We start from the raw sequence: 15,880 nt of genomic DNA, 5'->3' as shown, positions 1-15,880 counted from the left end.
AATTCTATCCCTTCTCTAATGGTAGCAATTTCAGGTGTGGATGCTAATCTGAGCCATAATTTTGATGGATTTGGACAAACTTATAATAAATGGGTGTATGTGAGGAGTTTTTACATATGAGGTAAAAACATACGAGGTATGTGAGGGTGTATGTGAGGAGTTTTACTTCTTTGCACTTAGTTTACTATTTTGCTTGTAGGTGATGAGACTTATGTTAATTTAAGTATATATACCTACATGTCAAGGTATATATACATATGCACATATACTAACTTCAACAGACAGTAGAAAGAGAAGTTCTGAATGCAATCAAATAAATACCCCGAGGATACACTATTAAAAATTGGGATCATAATTCTTTTCTGGTTTAGTGACTCTGTGCTTATTCATTAAGAACCTGGCACGGTGTTTACCTTGTTGCCAAATAAATGTGGTTGAGTGAATAGCAATAGTAATAGAAGGACACTAGTCTTTATCAATTAATACTATTGCATGGGTGTGTCTTTGGTTACCAAGTCCTAGGAGAATCAGCAGGCACTACTTAAGTGCATTTTATATACAAATTTCACTGGTAACAACAGTACTATTATGGAACAGTGGGCTTCCCAGTCGCTGTGAGAGATGTGCAAAGTCCAGTGCAAATGGCTTGCTCTATTCAGCTGGCCGTAGCCACAGACATTCAATTACTGACGGAATCAAATTTTCTTACATAAGACCAGCTGTGATAGAACAAAAGGCTTAGTAAGAACCATGAAAAGAAGTATATTAGATGATAATCTGGGCTATATCTAAAATTAATAAGCCATGTGATATTAGTTAAGCTTTTTTTTTCCAAAATAAAACTTCATGTAACAAAATGTTTGTTTAGACCTAGTGGTTTTCAAATCAGCAAACATCAATTCAGTGCTACTCTGCAGAGAAGAGTAGAAGCTGCCCAATGAAGGCCTGCATAGCTGAATAGTGACTTACAGTCCAAAACCAACAGATGAAACAAGCGGTAAAATAAGGAGAAGGAGGAAGACATGGAGAGCAAGGACAAGTTAGAAACATTTTAAACAATGTATGGTCAACACAGTGCGGCGATGAGTTGCCACGTGCCTGTGTCTTTGCATCATTGGAGGTGTACTTCCAGGTCAATTCCAGAAGGAGAATGAGCACTGGGTCAATGCACATGGGGTTTTGCAATGTGTGAGACAGCTTGTTTTCCTGGTCTCACAGACAGTTGAGTTGTAACATCTAAATGTTCTCCAGTAAGACGTGGCATCAGTATAAATTTGCCTTTTTCTAGTTATGAACCAGACCATCTTTTAATATGTTTGAAAGGACACTTTTCCTGTCCTTTTGTGAGTTGTCTATGATTTGCCAATTTTTCTATTATAGTTTCAGCATTTCCTCCTCATTTTTAAGAATTCTTTGTATTCAGTGGTATTAATCCTTATTTGAGATGTATTTTCTCTCATTTTGTTAGTAGTATCTCAGTTTTCAAAATTCTTGTTTGCTATATGTGGCAGGCAAAATAATGGCCCAGAAGGATGTACATGTCTGAATCCCCAGACCTGTATATATGTTGCCTGGGCAAAAGGGATCTAATGGTTGTGATTAAGTGAAGAACTCAGGTGGTGAGATTATCCTGGATTATTCAGGTGGCCCCAGTGCAATCACCAGGTCCATAAAAACTAAGGTCCACTCCTGACTTTGGTGAGAGGGAGGTAAGGCAACAGAAAAAGAGATCAGAATGATGCAGTTACTGGCCCTGAAGATGGCAGAAACGATCAAGGAATGTAGGTGGCATGAAGAGCTGGAAAAGGCAAGGGTGTGAGTTGTCCTGGAGAAGCTCCAGAGCGCCCTGCAGCCCTGGACTCCAGACCAGAGAGGCATGTCAGGCTCTGGTCTATATGTTCATAGCTGCTCAGTTCACAATAGCCAGATTGTAGAACCAACCTAGATGCCCTTCAATTGATGAATAGATAAAGAAACTGTGGTATATATATATACAATGGAATATTACTCAACCATAAAGAATAATAAAATTGTGGCATTTGCAGGCAAATGGATGAAATTGGAGAATTTCATGCTAAGTAAGATAAGCCAATCTCAAAAAACCAAAGGACAAATGATCTCACTGATAAGTGGATGATGACACATAATAGGGGGTGGGAGGGGGGCAAGAATGGAGGAAGGAGGGACTGTATAGAAGGAAAAGAGGGGTGAGAGGGGTGGGGAGGAAGGAAAAAAATAACAGAATAAATCAAAAACTATTACCTTAGGTAAATGTATGATTACACAAATAGTATGTCTCTACTTCATGTACAGAGAAATAAGATGTATCCCATTTTTGTACAATAAAAAAAAAAAGAATTGTGAGGTAGTAACTGTTATTTTAAGCCACTAAGTTTGTGATAATTTGTGGCAGCAGCAGAAGAAAACTAGTATGCCATGCCATTTTAAAATAGACAACCAAACTTATTAATCTGGCATAGCATTTGGAGTGAAAGTCATAGTTTGGCAAGCATTCCTTTCACCCAGGGTGCAAAGGAATTCACCTGTGCTGTCTTCTGTATTTGTATAGTTTCATTTCTTATACTTAGATTCCTGATTGATTACGAGTTTGGAGTTTTTCCTTGTGTATGGTTTGCAGTATGAACCTAATGTCTTTTACAAATGGCCAACCAGATGTCCTAGCTCTGTTTCTATAAGCCCCCTCCTATGAATTGAGACCACTTTTAACATAGAGAGAGAGAATGTCCACAGTACTCCAGATTGTTTCTGGACTTGAGTCAGTTCCTGGCCTGGTTGTCTATTCAGGCACCAGCACCACACCTATTTCAGGAACTTAATGGTACAGTTACTGTATGGGGGAACTGTTTCCCCTTCCCTGCTCTTCATCCTTAGAGGTGTTCTGTCCATTCTTGCAAGTTTTTTCTTATGAACTTTAGTGTTAACTAGTCCCACTCCCAAAGAACTTTGTTGGTATTTTTATTGAAATTGTGTTACTTTTATGAAGTAACCTCACACTGATATCTTTATAATGTTGAGTCATTTTGTTATAGAGCAGCTAATGATTTAGATTTCTTCAAATCTGTTTTGGTGGCTTGCAGGAGTTTTAACATTTGCCTTGTAGGTTGTACACATTTCTATTTTTGTTCCCTCTGTATTCTTTGTCTCTGATGCTAATGTAAATGAGGTTTTCTCCAACAGGTTACTAGGTGACTGACTTCTGTTTATTATGTTTCAATGAATCTGAATTTTGAGATAATTTCATCATTTTCCAAGCATACTACAATGTCTTCTGCAAATTTTTATTTTCCCAATTTTTATAACTTTGTTTGATTTATGTTGTATATTTACATTGACTCTAATAAAATGTTTCATAGCATTAGAGGTAGTCAGCATCCGGTCTTATCCAAGTATTTCCCTATTAAGTAAGATACTGTTATTGAGATGTGTGTCTATGTGTGTTTTATCATGTTAATATACACCAGTTCCCATCTTCTTGGATTTTCATCAAGAAGAGTGTTAACTCTTCTTAAAGACATTTTAAACATGTATGCTGAGAATCATGCAATTTTTTATTAGACTTATTAATGTGATATATTTTACTAACATTAATATTGAGTCAAATTTGCATTCCTGGATTAAAAGTCACTTGGTCACTGTATTTTTTTAAATGTGGTTATACTATTTTGCTTACATTTATTTAGTAATTTTATACTGATATAGTGACATTAGTGTGTATTTTTTTTCTTTTAACTGTTATCTTAAACTGTTAATGTAATTTGCTTCATAAAAACAAATAGAAAAATTTTCTTCATTTTTCATGTTTGGAAGCAATTACCAAATATTGGAATGGTCTGATCTTGGGTTTGTTAGGATTCTCTGGGCCTAGAGAGTTTTGTGGGACAATATGTTACTTTTTCTGTAGATGTTGTTATGATTAATCTTTCTATCTCTAATAGAACCACTTTTGCAAAATGTGTTTTCCAAAGGATTTTTTCTTTTTTTTTCAAATTTATTTGCATAGAGATGAGATCTATAAAGTAGCTTGTTAAATTTTTTTCTGTTTCAGTAGTTATTTCTCACTTGTTATTACTTAGTTTGTGTATTTGTACACGTATGCCTCCTCCTCCTTTCTTAAATTATGTAGTGGTTTGTAGAAAAACAAAGCAACCTCAACTTTGATTTCTTATGTAAGGTTACTGTATTTCTGTTCTCTGTTCATTGCATTTTGCTCTCATCCTTATTTACCTCCTCATGCTTTCTTTCAGTCATTATCCCACTTTTGGTCTTTAAACCTGGAATTTATTTATATGAGTCGAACATCCCTAAAATGGAAATCTAAAATCCGACATGCTTCCAAATTCAGAACTTTTTGAGCACTTACATAATGCTACAAGTGGAAATTACACAGCTAACCTTGTATGATGTAGGTGTACTAAGACTATCACTTAAAATTACCTTTAGGCTATGCATGTAAGTAATGTCAGTGAAATTACTGGTTACACTTGGATCCCATCCCTAAGAGATCTTATTATATATGAGCAAATATTCTAAATTCTGAAAAAATTTGAAAGCCAAAACACTGCTGTTCTCAAGCATTTCAGATGAGGGTACTCAACACATATTCTTTGATTTTCATTGTAAGTGTGCTTATGATGGTTAATTTCTCTGAGATCATGCTATAAATGCATCTAATTGGGATGTTTTTTCACTTTTTAAAAAATAAATTTGGTTTGTATTTTCTTTCATTCAGGAATTGATTAAAAGTTAGTTTTTCAGTTTCTGGGATGGGAAGACTTTTTTAAAAAAAGCTTTGTTAATAATTAGATTTACTGTATTATTAGCAATGGGTAGTATTTGTAATACATCTACTTTATAGAACTTGCTGATGTTTAATTTAAAACTTAATTATATAATGCATTTTGCATATGTTCTATGGTGTTTTACCACAGAAGTGAGCCTTTCTCTTGAGGGTACACATCATCATAGGGTTGCAGTGTCTTAGAGCCTAAGTAACTTCAACTTTACTATGTAGATTCAGATAGTCCCCACTATAAAGTGCAAGTGCTCCTGTTTCTACACATCTTCACCAAGAGATACGGTAAGCAGACTTATTTTTTATAATTGTGGTAGGTATGAGATAGTACTCACTTCTTTACAAATTTGGGGCAGTATTTTTTTTTAGGATATGAATGTTCCAAAAAGATTCTTCTAATCATTCCCTAGACTTTTTGTCTTATTGATGCTCTTTTGTTTCTCAAATAGATTAAGAATTTTAATGCAATGAGATACTCAATTATACTTAGCAGCCTGATGATATGAAAATATTCTCCATAATATTCTTCAAAATGTCTTAAAATTTTGCCTTTTCATATTTAGTTTTTAATCAGAGTTCATTTTTGGTGAATGACCTGATACAGGTTCTAATTGAGTCTTTTCAGATAGAAAGTTGGTGTGTTACCACATTTTTTTCTAAAAGTCAATTCTTTAACAGTCATTTGTAAAATGATGCTATTTCTATCATGTGCTTTGATTCCACACCTGAGCCTCTTTCTTGCCTTTGGACCATTTATCTATTTCTCCTCAATTTTATAATAAGATACCTCACCCTGTATGGAATGCTAGAGGTTCTGTCCTTAAGATATTTGGTTATTTGTGTTCTTTTTCTTTTTTGTAAAAATTTCATTATCAGTTGGTAAAGTTTGGTGTGTAAACCTGTTGAGATTTTGATTAATAATTTTTCACATTCAAAGGTGAAGGCAGGAGATACAGTCTTCAAATGCATCATTATGTTTTTCTATTTGCTAAGTTCTTCTTTTATGCCCTTTAACAAAGTATTCTCTATAAAGGTGCTTCACATCTTTAGAATTATTTCCATGTACTGTCCAAGTATTTTTTTTTTACTTTCATTACTTTTTAATAGGGATCTCCTAAAATTTTTTTACACTTCTAATAATTTTATTAATGCATCTGATTTGCCTCTGGGCTCACTTTAATTTCCTATGGAGATAATATTGCTGATAAATAATGATGAATTTTGTTACTTTCCAGATTGTATTCTTTTGTTTCTCTATGTCATTGTTCTAAAACTTTGAGAAAATGTTGACTAGAAATCATGATAGGGGCATCATTATCTACAGGAAAATTATAGAAGTATTCTTCAATCTCATTTAATATTTGTGCTGTAGATTTTTGGTAGACCCCTTTATCAGATTAGGGGATTCCCTTCTATTTCCAGGTAGTAGAAACTCCTATTAATTCATTATATTTTTTAGAATCATGAGTAAATATGGATGTTAACAATTTCCAGTATTTACTAAAATTATTATATCTTTTTTACATTTTTTCCTGAAAGAGATTATTTGGAAATTAATCAATTTTTTTTCCTAATGTCAAATCATCTTTGCACTATAGGAGAAGTATTATTTGGTCATGCTATTTTGTTATTGCCATTAATATTGCTACTATAATTTTCTGTGTTGATGAATTCATTTTTATTTAGGGTTTTTGGTAAAGTCCCCTTTCACATTTTTGCTTATATTTACTTTGGGTAGGTAGTCACTCTGCCCTCCTCCTTTGTCCTCCTCTTTTCTCATTTTTCTTTCCCTTATTTCTCCATTTTCCTCCTCCTCCTATTCTCTCTTTCTCTTTTCTTGTGACCTATAATTCTTTCTCCAAATTATGAATTATGAGTTCTCATGTCTTTTCAAGTTTGGTAAAGATCACCTTAAGATCTCTGAGTCCATGATTCAGCAAGAGAAAGACACCCCAATTTAAGATTGAAGAAAGACATTGAAAAGAAATTTCCCTAAAGAAGATACACAAGTGAACAATAAGCACATGAAAAGATACTGACCATTATTAAACATCAGGAAAATGTAAATACACATCACATGAAATACACTTTTACACCCACTATGATGGTTATAGTCAAAGAAAGATAATAGTGTAGGAGAGGATGTAGAAATTGGCACATTCATCTGGAGCTGGTGGAAATATAAAATGATATAGCTGCTTTGGAAAGTACTTTGTCAGTTTTTCAAAATGTTAAATATTGAATTACTATAGAATCCAGCAATTCCACTGCCATGGTATATACCCAGAAGAAAAACTTGTGCATGAATGTTTACTGCAATATAATTTATAATCAAAGACAGGAACAACCCAAATGTCCATTAATTGATGAAAAGATAAATACAATATGGTATCTGCATACAGTGGAATGTTATTTGGTAATAAGGAATGATGCACCAATACTTGCTACAATATAGACAATTCCTGAAATTATGCTAAGCAAAAGAAGTCCAATACAAAAGGTATTGTATGACTCCATTCCATGAAATGTTCATGATACACAAATCTAGAAGACTGAAAGCAGGTTCTTGGTTGCCTTCGGCAAGAGAATGAGGAGTGACTGACTACCAGTGGGTACTACTGATTTCTTTCTGGGATGAAGAAAATGTTCTAAACATAGAGGATGGTGATGGCTTGTGTATATGCTAAAGTTGAATGAATTGTATGCTTTACTTCATTGAATTTTATCCAGTGAAGATGTTTTAAAATTTAGACTTGTGTTTTTATGGAATATTTTTTTCCCAATCATTGATTCAGTATACTTCATTGTTGAAGAATCTGTGGATCAGTGATTCTTACTAAGTTTTTATTTTAGTATATTGATCACTTTGCCTGTTTCCATACTTAGTCCTGTAAAGTTGCTCATAGTGAAGTAGTCTTATATTTTTTAGAGCTGAATTGTCCTTAATTATGTAGCCTTTTTAATTTCAAAGCTTATTGATTTATGTCTTCACTGTTTTTCTTTTATCTAATCAGATTTGCTTTATTGATCCTATAGTAATGATCTGTGTTTTCCTATAGACTATGATTTTATTTTTATTTCTTTCTATTTGTTCTTTTCCAAAGTTCTTTGGATGCTTTAAACATTAATTCCATATTTTTCTTTATTTCTAGGATTTTCACTAAAATCATTTACTACTTCTATGTCTGTTTTAGTTCCATCTTGCAATTTGGTATTTTTAAGACATCAAGTTCCAAATTTTTCTAATTTCCTTATAATTAACTGTTGATCCATGGATTTTTACAAGTATAGATTTTGAATCGTTACTGTGAAAAATATCAAACACACAGAAAAGTTTGAAGATCAGGGTAACAGAACAGTGATCCACACACAACTTAACATGAACAAATACAAGCATTTCTTTGTAAAATATGTAATAGCCAATTGTGAATTACTATTAATCAGTACATACAAATGTGTTGAAATCATATTGTATCTGTTAAATATGTACATTTATTAAATGTTACCCAAAGTTAACATTTTTGCTTCATATTTTTTCTAAAGTGAGTGCTAAACACTGTAATACTTAAGCCTTAAGTATTTTAGCATATATCTTTTGAAAATAAGGACCATTACACCTTTATAACCACAATCATTTTTACCCCTAGTAAAATTAAAATTTCCTTCTATTTTTATACTATCTATCTTATTTAAATTTCTCTAACTCTTCCTCAAGTGTATTTCATAGCTCTCTGTTTTGCACCAAGACATAACCCCAATAGCTGCATCATTATATCATGTTTCTTTCAATCTATGCAGGCCCTGTGCTTTTTCCCACCCATACACGTTGGATATGAAGAGTTTGACCATGCTTCACATTCTGTACATGTCTCATAGTTTCCTTCTGGTACCATTTTTTTCTGTTGTTCTTCTTTATTTCCTGAAGCAGGAAATTATGGCAAAAGACCTTGCCTAGATTTAGGCTAAATATATATATATATTTATATATAATATATAATATATAATATTTATATATAATATAATATATAATATTCATAATATATTATATATAATTTATATATGATATATAATATAATATATAATATTTATTTTTTTTTTCAAAAATACTCCACAGGTGATGCTATGCAGTTCTCATATAGCATTACACAACAAAGAACATGTCAGGTGATTGTTCTCTTGTGTAACACAACTTTTTTTTCCTTTTGCAGTTAACAAAAATCAGGAAGTGATATTTGCACTATTTGACTATTCCATTTCCCATAAAACATACTCTTAATGTCTCTTGGTGACATTTATTTGGATCAGTTATCTCATTAGAGATGCATAATGGTGATATTTCTGAGGTAGAATTCTGTCTCAGATGGGAAAGCACTATAATCTCTTTATTTAAAAAAAAACAGATTAAATTCTTTATTCTTATAAAAAACATTTTAAAGCTTAATGTACAAACAGTAAAATTCACTGATTTGTGCAATTTATTTTGACAAAATATACAACTTTGAAACCTCCATCATAATGATCTAGAATATTTCCTACATTCAAATAGTTCCCTGTCACTCAATAGTTGATCTCCTTTCTATATACAGTTTTTAAGAATCAAATGGAATTAAACAAAAGAAAGCTATGAAATATGACTTTCTTCCACTTAGCTAATGCCTTTGAGACTGAAGCATTTTGTTATATTTATCAATAGTTGAGTCTTTTTTATTTATGAGTAGTACTTCATGGTATAGCTGGATATTCTACAGGTTGTTTATCTATACAGAAGTGCAAATTAGTGCAGCCACTCTGGAAAACAGTATGGAGATTCCTCAGAAAGCTTGGAATGGAACCACCATTTCATCCAGCTATCCCACTCCTTGGCCTGTACCTAAAGGACTTAAAACCAGCATACTACAGAGATGCAGTCACATCAATGTTCATTGCTGCTCAATTCACAATAGCCAGATTGTGGAACCAACCTAGTTGTCCTTCAATTGATGAATGAATAAAGAAACTGTGGTATATATATATATATACAATGGAATATTACTCAGCCGTAAAGAATAATAAAATTATGGCATTTGCAGGCAAATGGATGAAATTGGAGAATATCATGCTAAGTGAGATAAGCCAATCTCAAAAAACCAAAGGATGAATGATCTCACTGATAAGCGGATAATGACACATAATGGGGGGTGGGAGGGAGGCAAGAATGGAGGAAGGAGGGACTGTATAGAGGGAAAAGAGGGGTGGAAGGGGTGGGCGGGGAGGAAAAAATAACAGAATGAATCAAACAGCATTACCATATGTAAATGTATGATAACACAAATGGTATGCCTTTACTTCATGTACAACCAGAGAAACAACATGTATCCCATTTGTATACAATAATAAAAAAAAAAACTGAAAAAAATGTGCTTTCAATAAAAAAGGAAGTAAATGGAAGTTTAGGTTATTTCCAAATGGGAGATATTAGAAATAAATTTGTTATAAATATTTATGTGCAAGTATTAAGGTCAAAACATTTTCATTTTTTTGAAGTAAAATAAAAAGAGTAGAATTCCTGGATGGTCCTTTAGGTGTCTATTTAACTTTATGCCAACTGGTATTCTAAGTTTGTCTTACTATTTTATTTCCCACCAGTAATGCATGAGAATTTCAGTTGTTCTGCATCCTTGTTAACACTTGAGATTGTCTATCTTTTCAATTTTGTCAATTCTAGTGGGTGTGGATAAATCTCATTGTGATTTTAATCTACTGTTCTCCAATGACTAATGCTGTTGAATATCTTTTCATGGATTTTTTTTTTTTTGCTATTTTTGCAACTTTGCTGCAGTGTATGTTTAAGTCTTATTCATTCCAAGTGGGTTACTGTCTTATTAAGTGCTAGGAATTCTTAGAGAAGTATTTTTCTAAATTTCCATTTTGTGAGTTATTTTTTCCTAAGTAATTTTAATTTTATTGAATATGGTATGAGAAAAATGTTCTAGATGAGACTTGATTGTGAGCTTGTAGTCTGTTGTCTATTGACAGTGCTTGATATAAAGGAAACACTTAATGATTCTCAAGTCCCTTTCCTCTGAGAAATCTTGTCCTACATCAGTATTTCTTGAATTTAAGAATAGAAGCACTTGCAACAACATTCATTGACCACACATTTCGAAGTACATTGCAGTGGCTTCATTCCTTCATTGATTCATTACTTGATACAATGCACACTGAATACCTAGCATGTGAGTGATCTTTAGCTACATGCTGGGACATCATGAATGTTGTACTATAAACTGACAGCAGAAAATTAAATCATCCAGTAACCATAATAAACTCTTTAATATTATTGTATGTTGATTTGGTTTTCTATAAAGAGACAAATCATATTTGGAAACTTGGACTAGTAGATCACTTCCTCCTTGAAATCCCCTCTCTACTCAGTTCCTGTTGGGGTGCTCAGTCTCCTGGTTTGCCTTCGACCTCACTGGCTGCCTCTGGTTGGTTTCTTTTCTGGTTCCTTTTCATTTTCGTGACTGTTTAAAGTTGGAGTGCCTCATGATTCAATACTTGAACATCTCCACTGGACTCACAGTCCTGATGATGCACTGATTTGATGGGTTTAAATTAGCCATCTATGGTGTGTACAACTCCAAAATTTACATTTCCACCCTGGATTTGTATCCTGAACATTATACATTGATATTCATTAAAATGTCTACTCAATATCTCATTTTGGCTGACAAACGTCAATAATAATAACCACCACCACCAATGTCAACTCCCTGTAACCCAAGTTCCATCACCCCAAACACTTATGCGGTGCCTACTAAAAACCAGGAACTATTCTAGGAGCTTTATGCAAATTAACTATTTTGAAATTAATAGACATCCCAATCTTAACACATCCAAAACCAAACTCCTGATTCTTCCAACAAAATTTGCTCCTAGTTTCTTCCTCATTTCAATTAATAGCAACTCCATCCTCTTGGATGCTAAGGTCAAATGGCTTGGAGTGATTTATTCCTTACTTTCTTTCAAAGGCAGATGATCATGTCCCTTCTTATGTTACTGTGTCCTCCCATATCATCTCTGTAAAAAACAAGTCCTTACATTGGCCTGTTCATTCCCACCAATGATCTGTCCTCCATGCCCACCCCCGTTAACTCCCTCCTGCTCTCTTCTATCCCTATGGTCTCTTTAATGTTATTAGACCTTACCAGGTACAATCATACTTAAGGGCCACTTATACCTGCTCTTTCCACCTCATAAGCCTGTCTCCCCAAATATCTGTATGGTTTGTCTTTTTCTCAACATACATTAGTCACTAACTCAAGCTCAGTCTAATCAATGAGATCTTCAGTGTACTCACTACTTAAGCTTGTATTCCCCCCAGCTCACCCTGCTTTATTTTTCTCCAGAGTGCTGATTACCTTCTAACTGGATATACCGTACTTACATATTCTATTCTAATGTCTGTCTCCCACTCCAGAATGTGAGGTCCACAAGGTCACAGTTTGTCTGATTTCTCACTCATATATTCATTCCAGCACTGACCTTAGCAATCACCCAGTAAATAATTGAGAAAACTGAACAGGTTATACTTTGAAGTTAGTACCTAGGATTTGATAAATTGGAGCAGGGTATTAGATTAAAGGCTATCACTTACCCCTGATGCACTTGAAAACACAAGTGGGAAGATACACAATAGAACTCATAAAATTTCTTGTGTTGGATGGTTTCTGAAACCAAGTATTTAAATCTCAGCTAAAGTCTTTTTTTCCCCCGGACAGTACAAATTAGCTGAACAGGGTTACTTGGTCACCAGCATAATTCATGTTAATGGAGAAGAACCTTTTTGAAATACTTATTTCTTTTACCATGTTAATCTTTTAAGAATTTTTATTTAATAAATACATTGACAATGCAAAAATTATAGTTTTAAACATTAGTAAAAATATCTTAAAATCTGACCAGTATCATTACCCTCAACTTATTTACTTACAGAGTAACACTTGAACCCCACTTTACCTCAGTATGTCTATGATTTTTAATTCTGATCTGAAAACTGAAATTTCAAACTATCAGTATTCATAGAGTGCCCATAGCTGTATAGTGTCGTTGTAAGCACCACTGAGCTATAAAATAAGTGGAAGACACAGTCTCTGCCTAGATAAGTGGGTGCTTAATGTGGCTTGCACACATTTTTCAAGTACAGCATAAAGCAAAAGAATGATTTGAGCACTAATTTAAAACTCCATTCAATTTTCACAGTAAAGTATATTTATTTTTGCCCAGCTCTTAAACCTATCTGAATAAGTGGCTTAAAATTTCTCCTTTGCAACTTTTCCACTGATGATTTGTTTATCTAACAAATTATTACCCCAACAAATACTGTCATTCAAGGTAATTGAACATTCCCCAACACTTGAGATAAACGTACAAAACCAGGTATAATCCCATTGGTAGTATTCTTTCATGTTTTAAGACTTGTTTATGTGTTTCTAGGACTATTGTTATTTTTATTACACTTAAAAAGAAACTCTTGAGGTAGGCCTTGTGAATCTATCACCAGTACAAATGTATGTGGTTATATTAAAATGGCATATTTAAATAGCTCAAAGTATATTAAAAAGAGCATCTCATTTTATCTGCAGAAGAAACTATTTTATTTTGGAAAAATATCGATTTTAGGAGTCATTATTTTCTAATAAAATACCATTTCTTGAAAAGTAGCAGTTTCACGAGAAAATGGAAAATTTACGAGAATTCTTTAAAGGCAAAATGGGTCTAAACTGAGTTCAGCATTTTCTGGCCCAAAATAAATTTCCTTTTATCTCCAGAAATGCCAACAGGATTTCTTCCTCCATAGGCTTTATTCCCAAATGTACTTAGGAGCTAACTTCTGACTCCAGACAAATGGCTGTTAGTTCCAGTCCTTACCTGCCAATTAACAATACTTTGGATATCTGTGCCAGTCTCTGGGTCAGCTCCATGATAAGATTAAGGGACCTGTTTGTTTAGTTCATTAGCAGAAATTCGTTCCACCCAGACAGAGGGAAGGTTGGGGGTGGGGGCGGGTAGAAAGCCAGGGCCCTCCTTGAATGGATCTTTTCTTTCTTTTCTTCTTTTTCTTTTCTTTCATTTTACACTAGAAACTGGGAAATGGAAACACTGTTTCCCCTTCTGGATCCCTACTTCCCGTTTTCAGTTCCTTGGTTGGGGCAGTAGGGCGGACAATAGAAGCCTCCAGGCCTCCTCTCCTCTTCAGCGCTGGGTCCCAGTTGCCCCTCTCCCCCGCCTCTCCTCCCCGCCCCTCACCCACCGGCTCCCCCAACTCCGGCTCCAGGCGGAGATTTGTCAGAACCGTTCGGTTGAGACTGATTATGATTGCAGCAGATGGGCTGGATTTGACAGCGCTGAATCTAAGCAGCTTCTAACTGGGGGTTGGAGGGGGGGCGTGAAGGGGCGGGGAGGGGGAGAAGACTGGGGGTGGGAATCCCTGGGCCGGAGCCTCCTGGTAGGAGCGCACGCCGTGCAGCCCCGCCAGGCGCTCCGGGGCAGCTCTTTAACACACGCCTCAGAGGAAAGTGGCACTGCCGACTGGAGGAGGAACGAACGCCAAGGAAAGGTCCCGTGGCTAAGAGGGCGCTGGGACACAGGAAAGCAGGCACAGGGGCACTGGCAGCCGAGCACAACAAAGCAGAAGAGCGCGAGGTGCCCCGGCTGTGGAGCGTGCGTGGCCCAGGCTTGCCATGGCAAGTTTGTCAACTCCGGACTCTGTTGTCAGTGCTTTGCTGCCCGCGAAGTGATGGCAATGCAGGGTCTCCCCCAAGGGGGAAAGCGCCCGCCCTGCCCACAGTCCGCTGCAAAATGCTCCACCGCAGGCCAGGTAAGGAGACACCAACCCGCACCCCTTCCAGAGGTGTCCCCAGCGCACGGCCTCCCGTGATGCACAAGCCCCCTGTCCTTCAGCTCCTTTGGCTCTCCCAGGTCTCTGGACCCGTGCTTCTGAGTGTCCCTCCTTGGTCTCCTCATTCCACCTCTGCCCTCCATCGCCTTCTGTCACCGGTCGCCCGCCCTTTCCCCTTTACCGGATTCCAACAGCAGGGGGAGAAGTTCGGGAAGGTGGCAATGAGGGTAAGGGTTCTTTCTCTCTTCTCTGAAATCCCAAAGCTGGCGCCGGGACGTGAGAGGCAGGGCAGGCAGGAAGGTGGGTGGAATTCGGGTCTTTGAGTATGCGCGCATCCGCCACCCTGCTCCCATAAAACCCAAGCCCAAGCCCAGCGCAGCGCGCGCGCGCACACGCACATATCTATTTTCCACCTGTGGGGCCCCGTTTTGGGGTCGGGAGTGCAAATGAAAACACGCACACGTGCAGCCACACTTCCACGTTTGCATCCTCCGGGGACTCCCAAAGGGCCGGGTGTAGGCTGGCACAGAAGGGTGGGTCTTGAGTACCCTGGCCTACTCCAGTGCACAGGGCCCATATCCAGGTGCTAGCAGAGTTTGGCGCACCAGGGAGGCCCGAGTCTGGTGAATTGGGCATGAGTGTTACTGTGGCACGAGAAACCCACTCTCCTCTGGGAATAAGTGGTCTGGGCCACTTCCTGGCCAGCCTCCAGTAAGGTACATCCGCCCCCACCTAGCACTGCCGCTGCCCCTCCCTCTCCCCTTATGCACCTGGTCCCTGACCTTGTCTGCCCAGCCCAGGACCTTTCGCCCAGGTGGCTCCTTTCTCCCTGCCTCTGTCTGCCTCTGCTCACTAAGAGCGTGTGCCCTGTTGCTACTGGCAACTGCCTGTGCGGAAAGCTCAGCCCATAAGCTGCTTAATGTTGATTGATGGGCAGAAATACGATATTTTCTGGAGTGGAGCTGAGCGGTTGCGGGTCTACTGGCCCTCTTGCCTCAGAGCCCTGCAGTTGGCCTGGGAGGTGGACCCTCCTCTAGGCCCCACCCCCATCGAACTCCCAGGAGAAAAAGGGCTGTTAGGTTATTCTCATCTCTTCAGAGTAAACACAGAGCCGAGCTGGTGTTTGCTTTTCTTCTGAGTAACTGGTAGATACCCTGGCATTTCTTTCCATCCTTGAGGCTTCT

At 36.8% G+C, this 15,880-nt stretch overlaps 1 protein-coding gene across 5 annotated transcripts in view; it reads left to right on the top strand.

Moving 5' to 3' along the window:
* Nckap5 (NCK associated protein 5) overlaps positions 1 to 15,880 on the top strand; it is an 863,608-nt gene that overhangs the window by 263,984 nt on the left and 583,744 nt on the right. Inside the window, exon 1 of one of the 5 annotated variants that reach the window (XM_047544854.1) lies at positions 14,405 to 14,675. The exons of the other annotated variants lie outside the window; for them this stretch is intronic. The gene's annotated coding sequence lies outside the window, so the exon portion shown is untranslated. Of the gene's footprint in view, positions 1 to 14,404; positions 14,676 to 15,880 lie in introns of those variants that run through there. 5 annotated transcript variants of the gene reach the window in all.

The sequence above is a fragment of the Sciurus carolinensis genome, chromosome 3 (assembly GCF_902686445.1).
Source record: "Sciurus carolinensis chromosome 3, mSciCar1.2, whole genome shotgun sequence".
NCBI lineage: Eukaryota > Metazoa > Chordata > Mammalia > Rodentia > Sciuridae > Sciurus > Sciurus carolinensis.
The sequence above is the reverse complement of the archived record's forward strand: the minus strand, read 5'-3'. Positions and strand labels throughout refer to the sequence as shown.